Raw genomic sequence first — 11,551 nt, 5'->3', positions numbered from 1 at the left:
CCAACTTGACTGAGTTTGAAAAGCATTTGAATGTCAAGAGCTAATAAGGGCCCACGCTATAAAAACTGTCTCTCATAAAGGTATTCCAGGCTGAGAACCCAAGATGCTTTTGAAAACCTTGGCCTAAATGCCTATTAGTTTGTTTTTATTAAGCTGACAGGGGAATTGGTCAGAATTCCTGGAGCGCAATACTGGATGAACACGATAGAAAAAAACTGGCTTGAGAAATACCAAAATTAAGTTAGGACAAAGGATAACGATTATACAATGTATAATGCCAGATCATTAGTGGATTTCTGCTTTGCAATGGAAGGAGCAAATCCTTGCTCTTATGTCATGGTCTTCTGGAGGGTTTATTGCTTAGAATGAGGTATTTTAGAGAGAAAAAGAGAAGTTATACAACTCCCTGGGTGTGTCTACATGACACTGACTGTGCAGTAGCTTATTACTACTCTGCAGTAGCGTCATGTGGCAGGAAGCATGACGCAATACTGTTGAGCTCTAGTAACGAGCTACGGCACAGCCAGCATCACCTAAAAGCTAGGGCTGTGCAAAGCTTCAGTTTGTGATTCGATTCAGCCCAATTCAGAGGCCGAATCTCTGAATCTGAATTAAAACACTAGAAGCTTTAAACTTTCTGAATCTATCTGGAGCCTCTGAATCGATTCGGAAAAGATTTGGAAAAGATTCGGAGATGTGCAAGGCAGTCTTTATGGGGTAACAGAAACCTAGAAAAGGGAGGGGGAGCAGGCGGGGAAGGACTGACATTTCTAGCTGGCCAGTGACTGTGACTTCTCTCTGACTGCCCTTCCAATCACAGCATCTGGGGGGAGGGACACATAAACAGCATAAAAGCCTCTGTCTGCAGGCTTGCTGTGCCTTTTGTGTGCTAGTTCTGAGTGAGCAACAGTGTCAGAAAGGTACTGGACTGCTTGGCTTGCTTCCTAGTCAGTCAGTCACCTGTTCTTTTTTGTTCTTAGAAAAGATTGCATAGGATAAAGCTTATCTTATCTTATCTACGTTATCTTAGAATCTCTCTACTTAATACTTATCCAATTCATTTCTTTCAATTTATATTTCTCTTTTTTTTGTGCAATACTTTTAAAAAAGAAATCTCAGTGTTTTCCCTGGCATTGTGATCCATCACTGTGCAAGGAAGTACATATTCCATACACACAATCATACACACATAGAAAAAGTCAGAAATTCATAGAAGAAGAGATTCAGAATTAGATTATATATAGTTATTAGTTCTTAATGTTATTATAGTTAGTTCACATACAGACTAAAGACAATATAGAAGTCAGATAGAGATTCAGACTGAGACTAACACAGAACTCAGGGTCTTAGAAGAAGGAGATATATTATTTTAGGTACATATTACAACACAGAAGAAGAACAAGAAGTACAGTAGTAGTCACACATTAACATTAATAGCACATCACAGAAGAAGACACCATATATAGTTATTAATAATCAAAGCAGAGTCCAGTGCATGTACACAACACAGAGGGAATAAAACACACAAACAGAGTCACACTTCACATTCATAATTGATAGTAAATAAATACATCACAGCAGAGAAGAAGACAGCGAGACAGACAGCATGCATTTTTTACATAGTTCTTAATAGTTTCATAGTTAGTAGGGTCAGAAGGGACCTGAGCAAATCATCAAGTCCAACACCCTGCCACAGGCAGGAAAGAATGCTGGGGTCAGACGACCCTGGCTAGGTGTCCATCTAGCCTCCTTTTAAAGACCTCCAGGGTAGGAGTGAGGACCACTTCCCTTGGAAACTGGTTCCAGATCCTAGCCGCCCTGTGAGGTAGTGCCTCTTGATGTTCAGCCTGAATCTGCTCTCTGTCAGCTTATGGCCATTGTTCCTTGTTACTCCTGGTAGTGCTCGGGGGATCAGGGACTCTCCCACTGCCTACTGGTCTCCCTCGGCCAATTTATAGATGGCCATCAGATCCCCTCTCAGCCTCCTCTTGTGGAGGCTGAACAGGTTCAGATCCCATAGCCTATCCTCATAGGACCTGCCCTGCTGCCCCCTGATCATGCGAGTGGCCCTCCTTGGACCCTCTTGGTGTTGTCCACATCCCTCCTGAAGTGCAGTGCCCAGAACTGGATGCAGTACTCCAACTGGGGACTGACCAAGGTTGCATAGAGGGGGAGGATCACCTCCTTGGACCTGCTCATTATGCATCTGTGGATGCTTGACAAGGTGCAGTTAGCCTTTCTGACTGCATCCCCACATTGGCTGCCCATGTTCATCTTGGAGTCTATAATGACTCCAAGATCCTTTTCTGCCTCTGTGCTGGTGAAAGGGGAGTTCCCCGGCCTCTAGGTGTGCTGCTGGTTCTTCCTCCGCAGGTGCAGTATGTTGCACTTGTCAGTATTGAAATCCATCCTATTCTCATCCACCCACCTCTGTAATCTGTCCAGATCTGATTGTAACTTGTCCCTCCCCTCTAGCGTGCCCACCTCCCCCCACATCTTAGTGTCATCTGCAAATTTGAACAAGGTGCTATTCACCCCCTCGTCCAAGTCGCTGATGAAGATGTTGAACAGCACAGGCCCGAGAACCGAGCCCTGCAGAACCCGACTTCTTACTGAATATTGAATAATACTTCTTACTGAATCAAAGAATAAAAGAAGAGTCCAGTGCAGACACGCAACACAGAGGGAATAAAACACACAACACAAAAGGAGTAACACACACACCTTTTGCAGCACAGGAAAGATTAATATGAAGCATGCTAGAAAGGCAGGTGTCAGGTCTTCTGGCAGGGGAGGGAGAGGGGGAGGGGGAGAGCTAGAGCTGCAAGTTCTCCCCACCCCCCACAACATAGACACATCCTCTTCCCAAGCAGCCAGGAGGCTTGTTCTGCCAGTGTAAGCAAGGAGGTGGGAGTAGTACCTGTACCTGACATCCCTGCACCTGTACCATCTCTCTTAACTCCAAAAATAGGCACCAGCAGCAGAATCACTGTCTCCTCCACCCCAGCGTCCTCTCCCAGCATGAGCCTCCCACTGCCAGAGGAGGAGCTGAAGCTGGAACCAGGGGACCTGAGCACCCTGGCTCAAGCAGTTCTGGGGATGGAGTGGGAATCAGAGTTTGTGCTCTACACCCCTCAAAGTTCCCCTAGACCCAGGTCTCCTTCTCCAGAAAACAGCACCTCAGAGAAGGTTGAGGTTGTGGAGGCTCAGGCAAGTGGCTCAGCGGAGGCAGCTCCTCCTTCTGTTGAGCCTCAGCCTGCTGAGGAGGGGGGATAAGGCAGCATCCCCACCCTCAAGCCAGAAGCGAGTGAGTAGCATAGTGTGGGAGCATTTTGAGCTGGCAGGTGATCCCAGGTTTGCTATCTGCCAGCACTGCCGAAGGCAGATCAGCCAGGGCAAGGAGGTGAAACACTTCACCACCATGGCGATGCTGTTGCATCTCAGGAGGCAGCACTCCCTCGCCCTTCTTCCTGCTCAGTGTTGTATCAGTGCGAGCATGCCCCTAGGGAAGTCCCCCACTTGCTCCAAAGCCCCCATTCCCCCAAAGCAGAGGCAGGCCACCCTGGAGCGGTGGGGGATAGCTGTAGACAGAGGGGGGTGCATTCCCAAGGTGAGTGAGATCATCCAGAGCATTGGGGAGATGCTTGCTGTGGGTGGCCAGCCCTTCTCCTTAGTTGAGCAGCCAAGGTTCAGGTGGCTTATGGTGCTTGTGGCTCCATCTTACCAAGTACCCACACATACCACCTTTACGAAGACGGTGGTGCCCTCCCTGTATGAGGCATGCAGGGAGTACTTGAGGGAGAAGCTGCATAAGGCATTTCACCCTGGACATCCGGAGCAGCTGGGGTGGCGATCATGCCTACTTCTCCCTCACAGGGCACTGGTGAGATCAGTCAGGCCATTGGTGGGCTCTCCTCCAAGCCGAGGTGCTGGATGAGTCCCACATGGCAAGGGAGATCATGGTGCCATGAACTGCATGGTGCAGGGGTGGCTTGTTGGGCAGGCCCAGGTCACCCGCAGGTTCTTGGTCACCAACAATGGGGCCAATATGGTGAAGGCTGTCCATGATGCCAACTTTATTGACATCCACTGTGTGGTACTCAAGCTGCACCTCATAGGGATGCCTTAGAGGGGGACAGGGCTGCCACTCATGGTGCTGCCACCACTACTGCTACAATCCAAGTTATTTCAAAATGCAGGAAGGTGGTGGGCTACTTCCACCAGAGCATCAAGTGGGGCAAGATGCGGTGGGAGAAACAGGCAGAGCTGAACATCCTGCAGCACAAAATTATGCAGGGTATGGAGACTCAGTGGAACTCCACATACCTGATGCTTGAAAGGCTGGTGGAGCAACAGAAGGCCATCCATGAGATGGCCTTGCTTGGGGAGATCAGGATCAGTGGCCCCTGAACAGAGCTGAGTGGGGTACCCAGAAGGTGAAATTCATGGACTGACTATATACAGTGGAATTCTGACATACTGCAGCCTGCCAGACATCTGACTCCCCGTGTACATCTGCACTTTTACCTGCACTACTACATCCCTCTCCTCCCCCACCCCCCAAACCTGTCCCTCATCCTCTGACTCCCACATTTCCATTTTCACTGACTGGCTTTCTTGCCTGCATTGCATGCCAGGCTAGCCTCTGGCTTCTTTACTATTCCTTCCATCCAGGATCAGGAGACACACCAACTGCAGGGACTTCCTCAGCTTTTTCAACCCAAAAGCTTCCTAAGATATATTTCTCTAACTATTCTGGTTTTTTTCATAATAAGCATATAAAACACAAGATAAGCCATCACACACCCCACCCACACCTCACAACAGACACAGTTGCACAAGCACCCATGTCATGCATTTTGCCTGTTAGCAGCCAGAGGTACAGGGCTCCAGAACCCCCCTGCACCTATCTCCTTGACAGCTGGCAGGCTTTGTGGCCACAGAAGGGCCTAGCAGGCCTGAAGTTTTCAGCCCCCTGTGCCTTAACACACACACAGTGTCACCTATGTCACGAGTTTTGCTTGTCAGCAGTTTGAGGTGCAGTTTCCCAGAAAACCCTGCACTGATCTCCTTGAAACTTGGCAGGCTTTGTGCCCTCTGCAAGAGCTACCCCCCTGCAGTTTTCACTCTACTGTGGCTTAACATACACACGTGACATGATTTTTTCTTTCAAGACTTTGAAGTGCAGTTTCCCAGAAGCCCCTATACCTATCACCTTCAAACATGTCAGGCTTCATGCTCCCAGCAGAGGCTACCATCTCTGCAAATTTCATCTGAATCAGCCAAAAAACAACTAAGTTATAGATATTTAAATGATTCCCTATTATACTCTATGGCCGAATCTCCCAATCTCTCCAAATCGGCACCGAATCTTCTGAAGCTGATTTGACTGAATCATATCAGAAAAGCAGTTCAAATCTCTGAATTGAATTGTTGGCATCCAAATCAGCCAAATCTAAATTGAATAGTTACCTATTTGCACAGGCCTACTAAAAGCCATTCAGTGATGCTGCTGTGCAGTAATTCTGGTTCCTGCACAGTCTTTTAATACTTCATACAAGTTTATAAAAGTACTAAATGACTGCATAGTCAGTGTCTTGTGTAGATGCAGCCCCTGGTTTTGTTTAGAAAAGTGATGAAAGTGAAGTAAAGCTGACTAAAGGAGGCTAGGCAGAAGACAGGGTATAGCTGCACCTTATAAACCAACTAAATCATGCATAAATTTTCATGAGCTCAGTTCATTAGATGCTATGAAAAGACATGTACAGAGCAGGCTATCAAATAGAGTGATTTGAATACTTTCCACTCAGTTTAGCTCAGTGAAGGTAAAAGCTGTGGATCTACCTTGAGAGTAGAAAAAGAATCCAAGTTGGGTGGTCAGCTCCAACACATTAGCTAATCTCTTCCTGACTAACCTGGAAGGCAAGCCCTGTGGTATGCAACCCTCATGCACAGGGGGCTCATTGTTAGGGAACAGGGATAATAGCAGCTCAGAGTTCCCTATAGATCCTTGGGGACAGGGGCCTCCTGCTGCTACCTCCTGGTGGGCAAGGCCAACTGCCTGCATGAGCCAGACATTATTCATGTGTCAGTTCTGGGGCAGGTTGGGGCATTTATTCTCAAAATACAGGTTAGCTTTGACATGTATATCAATAATATGATGTTAACCCTGTCCATCAATGAAAGGATTAGAGATGTAGTATCTTAGGCAAGGGGTCACACTAACAAAGCAGTAGGGTGTACAAACCATAAGGGAGACAGAAACCTGGGGTCTCCCCTTGGGTCAGAGCTTTGTTGGGATTGTGCAAAATTGGCTCTAATTTTGCTCAGAAGAACTGAGGGGCTCTAGAAGAACTGAGGGGCTCTAGAGGCAACTGGCACATGGCAAGTGGAGCTGAGATGACACAGAAGCAGTTTTGAGGCAGCCACACTTCCCTGGGGGAAAAAGCTTACCTGCTCAGAAGTCAGATGCTTTAGTCCTGGACAAGGAACTTAGGATGGAGTATAACAGACAGGGACAGTTGCTCGGGGCCTCATTAGCTGTTCAAAGCTGTAAGAAGATACAGGTTATGGTGGACAAGACACCCTGGGGCAGACGTCTCATAAAGTATTGTTGCTTCATTCATCTGGTTTTCATACCACACTCCTCTTTTCCCACAACTGACACTTGCCTGTTGTAAACCAAAGGATTTAGTATTTGTGAGTGGGAAAGTATTGCTCTTCAAGGGAACCCCCCAGACAAAGAGATTTAACTTCCCAAGACTCTAGTTAGGACCTCAAACCAGCTAACATATGAACATAAGAAGTGCCATACTGGGTTGGACCAGTTGTACATCTAGCCAGTATCCTGTTTCTAACAGTGGCAAAAATGGATTCTATAGAGTAAGATAATTGAACCAGTCTCTAGAGTGTTCTATTCAGCACCCACCCTGGCATCCACCATTACAAGTTTAGAGATGCCAGAGGCGACATCTCCACCTGCTCTTTTTAATAGCTATTAATAGATCTATCATCCGTGAAGGTATCTAGCTTTTTTAACCTGGCTATGCTATCTGCCTCCACCACCTCATGTGGCAACAGATTCCACAAGTTAACTATGCAATGCATAAACAATACATTCTCTTGTCAGTTTTAAACCTATCACTTACTAATTTCAGCAGGTGCTCCCTAAGTCTAATATTCTGGGATGAACTATTGGTGAACAATAGTTCACTTTTCACTTGTCCACGTCCTTCCTAACTGTATAGCCCTCTATCATATCCTCTCTCAGCCATTTTTCCAAACTGAAAAGTCCTACCTTTTTAGTTTTTCTTGGTATGTCAACTGCTCCAGGCCCCTGATCATTTTGGTTGCCTTTCTGTGTACCTTTTCTAATTCAACTACATATTTTTTCAGATGTGGAGACCAGAACTGCACACAATATTCAAGATGTGGGTGCACCATGAATTTGTATAATGGCATAATGATATTTTCTGTTTTATTTTCAATTCCACTTTTTGTTCTCTGTTTTGTTTGTGATTCTCTTATTAATAGAGTAAGATTCCCTAGAAGACTGAACCTGGCCCTGCTGCTGTACCAACAGCATCTAGCAAAAATACACCAGAATTTTTGCTGTGCTATTGATGCATGTGTCACTTTTGCAGTACTGCTTCTCCCTCCAGCTGAACTTTGTATGCAGAGCATTTCTGCTGGCTTTGCAGAATCACTGCAGGGAAGAATGATTGATGCATGAAATGGAAAATCCCCTTACTGTATGCGAAGTGAATACAGATATGCTCTTGCTGTACGAATGCGACTGTACTCATTCATGGAACAAGCAAGCCCGATGCAGCCAAATGATGTCATACACCACAGCAAGAAGGAGGCACATAAAAAATATTCATTTATTTAAGAGATTTTTGTTAGTTACCCTTAAGTGGTCATGCTGGACTGGCTGCGTATGCTCTTGCAAGGTAAGGAGCTCTGAGTCTGGATGGGGTGGTATTGTAATCCCCAATACTGGAGATACGAACCAACACAGTGGTAAATACCAAATCATAGAGGCTAAATTAATAGAAACGCTTCATTTGGTCCCACTGTTGCTGATGGATAGGAAGAACAGTTAACAACCCCTTTTCCAATCATGTAAACATCTTAAGTAGCTGCCAAACAAACTATTTCCTGTCCTTGCAGTGGCAGAACATTAACAGTGCCCTCGTCCCCATGCCTTACCTTTAGAGGGAGTTTCCGATGTTTTGGGCACTGTGCCTGGCAGTTGTGAGTGATGAAACTTCCCGAAGTTTTTAAGAACAGATTTATCAAACACTTGTCTAGGATGGTCTCGATAGAGATGATCCTGCCTTGAGCAGGGGTGGGGAGTGGGAGAAGGGGTTGGGGTTGGACTACAGGTACTAGATGACCTCTTAAGGTCCCTTCTGGCCCTACTTTTCTGATTCTGTTTGAAGAGAGTGTCCTGGACAGAAACCTCCAGTGCAGTGTGGCTAACTCTTTTTATCATAGATGTCATAAATGTCATGAGATACTAGAGTAATATGATTATGTAAAAAAATCTCAGCTTTATTTTGTTTTACTTTCCAGCTTCATAGTTATAGATAAAACCTTGAAAATATTACTGTTAAAATATTACTGTTATGATAGCAGAAAACAAACAACTCTTCTCCCCCGAATACATTAATCCTGTAAACAAATGTTTACATTTCAGCAGTCTTGTTTGTAATGTTTAAATGCCTGGCACTGACAATGTTGGGTTAGATCAGTGGCGCTTAACCTTTTGGTCCCACAAGCCACATGAGTGATGCAGGGCCCATCTGTGGGCCATATCAGGCCCTGGAGCCCAGCACTGCCGCTTCCCTGCCCCTCCGTTCTGAGATTAAGTCCCAGGGTCCCTGCACCACACCCTCACACCCACTGCATGCTGGGATTGGGTCTCAGGGAGCCAACACTACTCCCTCCCGCATCCACCCAATGGGATGAGGTCTTGGGGGCCCAACAACACACACTTCTGCCCCCTGTGTATCAGAATTGGATCCTGAGGGCCTGGTGCAACTCCCTCATGGCTCCCTACACCAGGATTGGGCCCTGTAGACCTACCACTGCCCCTATGCAGTCCTGCACACTGAGATCCAGTGCCAGATCTAGCCCAGACTGGGGATCCCCACAGGTCAGAAGAATTGGAAGTAGGAAGCAGTGCCATCACTCCCCCACCATCACATTTCCAGACCCATGGAGAATCCTACAGGCTAGAAGACACAGCGCTACATGCCAGATCTAGGCTGCAGGCCACAGGTTGAGCATGCCTGGCTAAAATGGAGCTTTAGGCTCATCCCTATATAAGAATGTCAGGAAAAAAAACCCACCTTCCCTCTTCCCCATTTTCTGTTAATGAGGGAAGTAATTTCTTGCAGCCCCTAACAAACTCCTAGCAACAAAAGATGAACAAATGCAGTTCAAAGCTTCACATTTTAAGGAAGACGTGAAGAAGTTGGAAAGGGTTCAGAGGCAAGCCACTACAATTAAGGGATTAAAAGGCAAGCTACGTGAGGAAAGCTGAGAGAATTAGTCATGTTTAGCTTGGAGAAAAGGCTGTTAAGAGGGGACATGGTAATGGTCTTCAGGCATCTGAAAGGCTTCAGAAAGGAAGAGGAAGACCAACGGTTCGCCCTCACTGCACAGGGCACTATGTGAAGCAATGGTTTTAAATTGCAGCAAAGTATATTTAGATTAGATCTCAGGAAAAACTTCCTTCCTGCCAGAATGGTGACACACTGAAACAGTCTGCTTAGGAAAGTTGTGGCATCTCCTCTGCAGGAGATTTTCAAGAAGAGGAGGCTGGGTGAGCATTAGCTGGGAATGCCAGGAATAGCATTCCTACATTTGTGAAGGGAGTTGGAACAGATGAGCCTTGAGGACCCTTCTAACTCCATGATTCTGGAAGTCATTTAACACAAGCCTCCACATCTTCTCTCCTTACTTTTCAACATTCAGTAGTCATAGAAATACCAGTAGACAACCATTTTCATTTGCTCTTAATAGTCATTACCTCCACCACATGTGCTGACTACATCAACAAGTTGGACAAACTTTTCCCCAACCCACAACCAGAAGCTACTCAGCATATCTGTTAATAAACTTATTACAGCGCTGCATTTATCGTCCATATTGTTTTTAATTGACCAGAAGTTTTGCATTTATTGGACTTAGGCATACAAATGAGTGGTCATCAGAGGTTTTTTAGCTTCTATCTGTCTGTTAATGATCGCATATTGTAGTTTCATGTGATCTTTCATAAAAGTTCCCCACCTGGCAGTGTTAGGCAGCCAATTGACTATAGTTAAGAGGATTTTTTTTAAATGAAAGTCTCACCTCTCAAACAAAATAAGAATAATTGCTTGACAAATGTTCCACTTCTTAGGAAGCTCATTAACCTGAAAAGAACAATTTCTTATATAACTGGGATAAATAATAATAATAATAATTCATGAAGCTTTGATCACTGCCAAATTATCCAAGGTTTTCTACAGCTAACATTTTGTCCTCAGTTTAAGCATGCATAAATCATTATTAAAGCAGTGTTTAAAGCTGTGTACTCAAAATAAAATCTAATTAAAATGAAATCCCTTGAAGAATTTAAGAGATCCAGCTTTCTGCAATAAAAACATGACTGAAGTTGTCATGAAGGGAGACAAAATACATCAGAGACATTCACCTCCATAAATATATCTTTTAATTGATTTTTTTTCTTGTCGCTGTGTCAGAATCCTCACTTTTAAGCTCACATTGATCAATGATTTATCAAACACCATTGGGGTAATTCTCACAACATCCAATTAAGTGTCAAAGAAGATCCGTTTTCAATCTTCTACTGTTCTCTGTTTCACACAATGTCTAAGGACCTACCCAAATTGTGATTGTGTGATTTGCAGACATCACAAAATCGAGTGATCCTCGCAAAATCCATGGGGGGGGGAAAAAACTTGCTAAAAATAAAATGCTGGCTCCCCAGAGGGAGCCAGCAGTCATCCCAGCCGTGTAGCCCTGCACCCAGGGGGCTGCTGGCACAGGCAAGATGACTGCCGCCCCTGCCCCTCACTGCTGATTGGCTGAGGGGCAATGAGGGGTGGGGCTGTATGATGGACAGCTCTTTCCATCAATCAGCAGCAGGGAGCAGGCCCTTGGGCAATAAGAAGTGTCATGATAAGCCCTGGAAAATGGCAGCCAGTCGCATGATCTGCTCAGACCTTCAAAGAATAGACACATTGAGAGGCACGCTCAAGTTGCACCCTCCAAAGGAGTTTGGAGCAGTTTTGCTCTGTGATCCCTGGCAGGGGAGTTCCACACCAGAGGCAGCAATGAGGAAGGTCTTTGTGGTTTCAGGCACAGCTTTGGCTTCCGGCATCTTGTTGCTGCTGCTTTTCCCCCTGCTTATAGGGAAACATTGGCGCTCTACTTTTGCCTAAAGCGAGGTCAAATCCAAACAAGTCTGAGATCTGCAGAGCCCGGTGCCCATCTAGCTGCATTTTAACACATGGAGAGAATCAAACAGGACTTAAAC

This window comes from Crocodylus porosus, unplaced genomic scaffold (assembly GCF_001723895.1).
Source record: "Crocodylus porosus isolate Cpor-Errol unplaced genomic scaffold, CroPor_comp1, whole genome shotgun sequence".
NCBI lineage: Eukaryota > Metazoa > Chordata > Crocodylia > Crocodylidae > Crocodylus > Crocodylus porosus.
Note: the sequence above shows the minus strand (reverse complement) of the source record.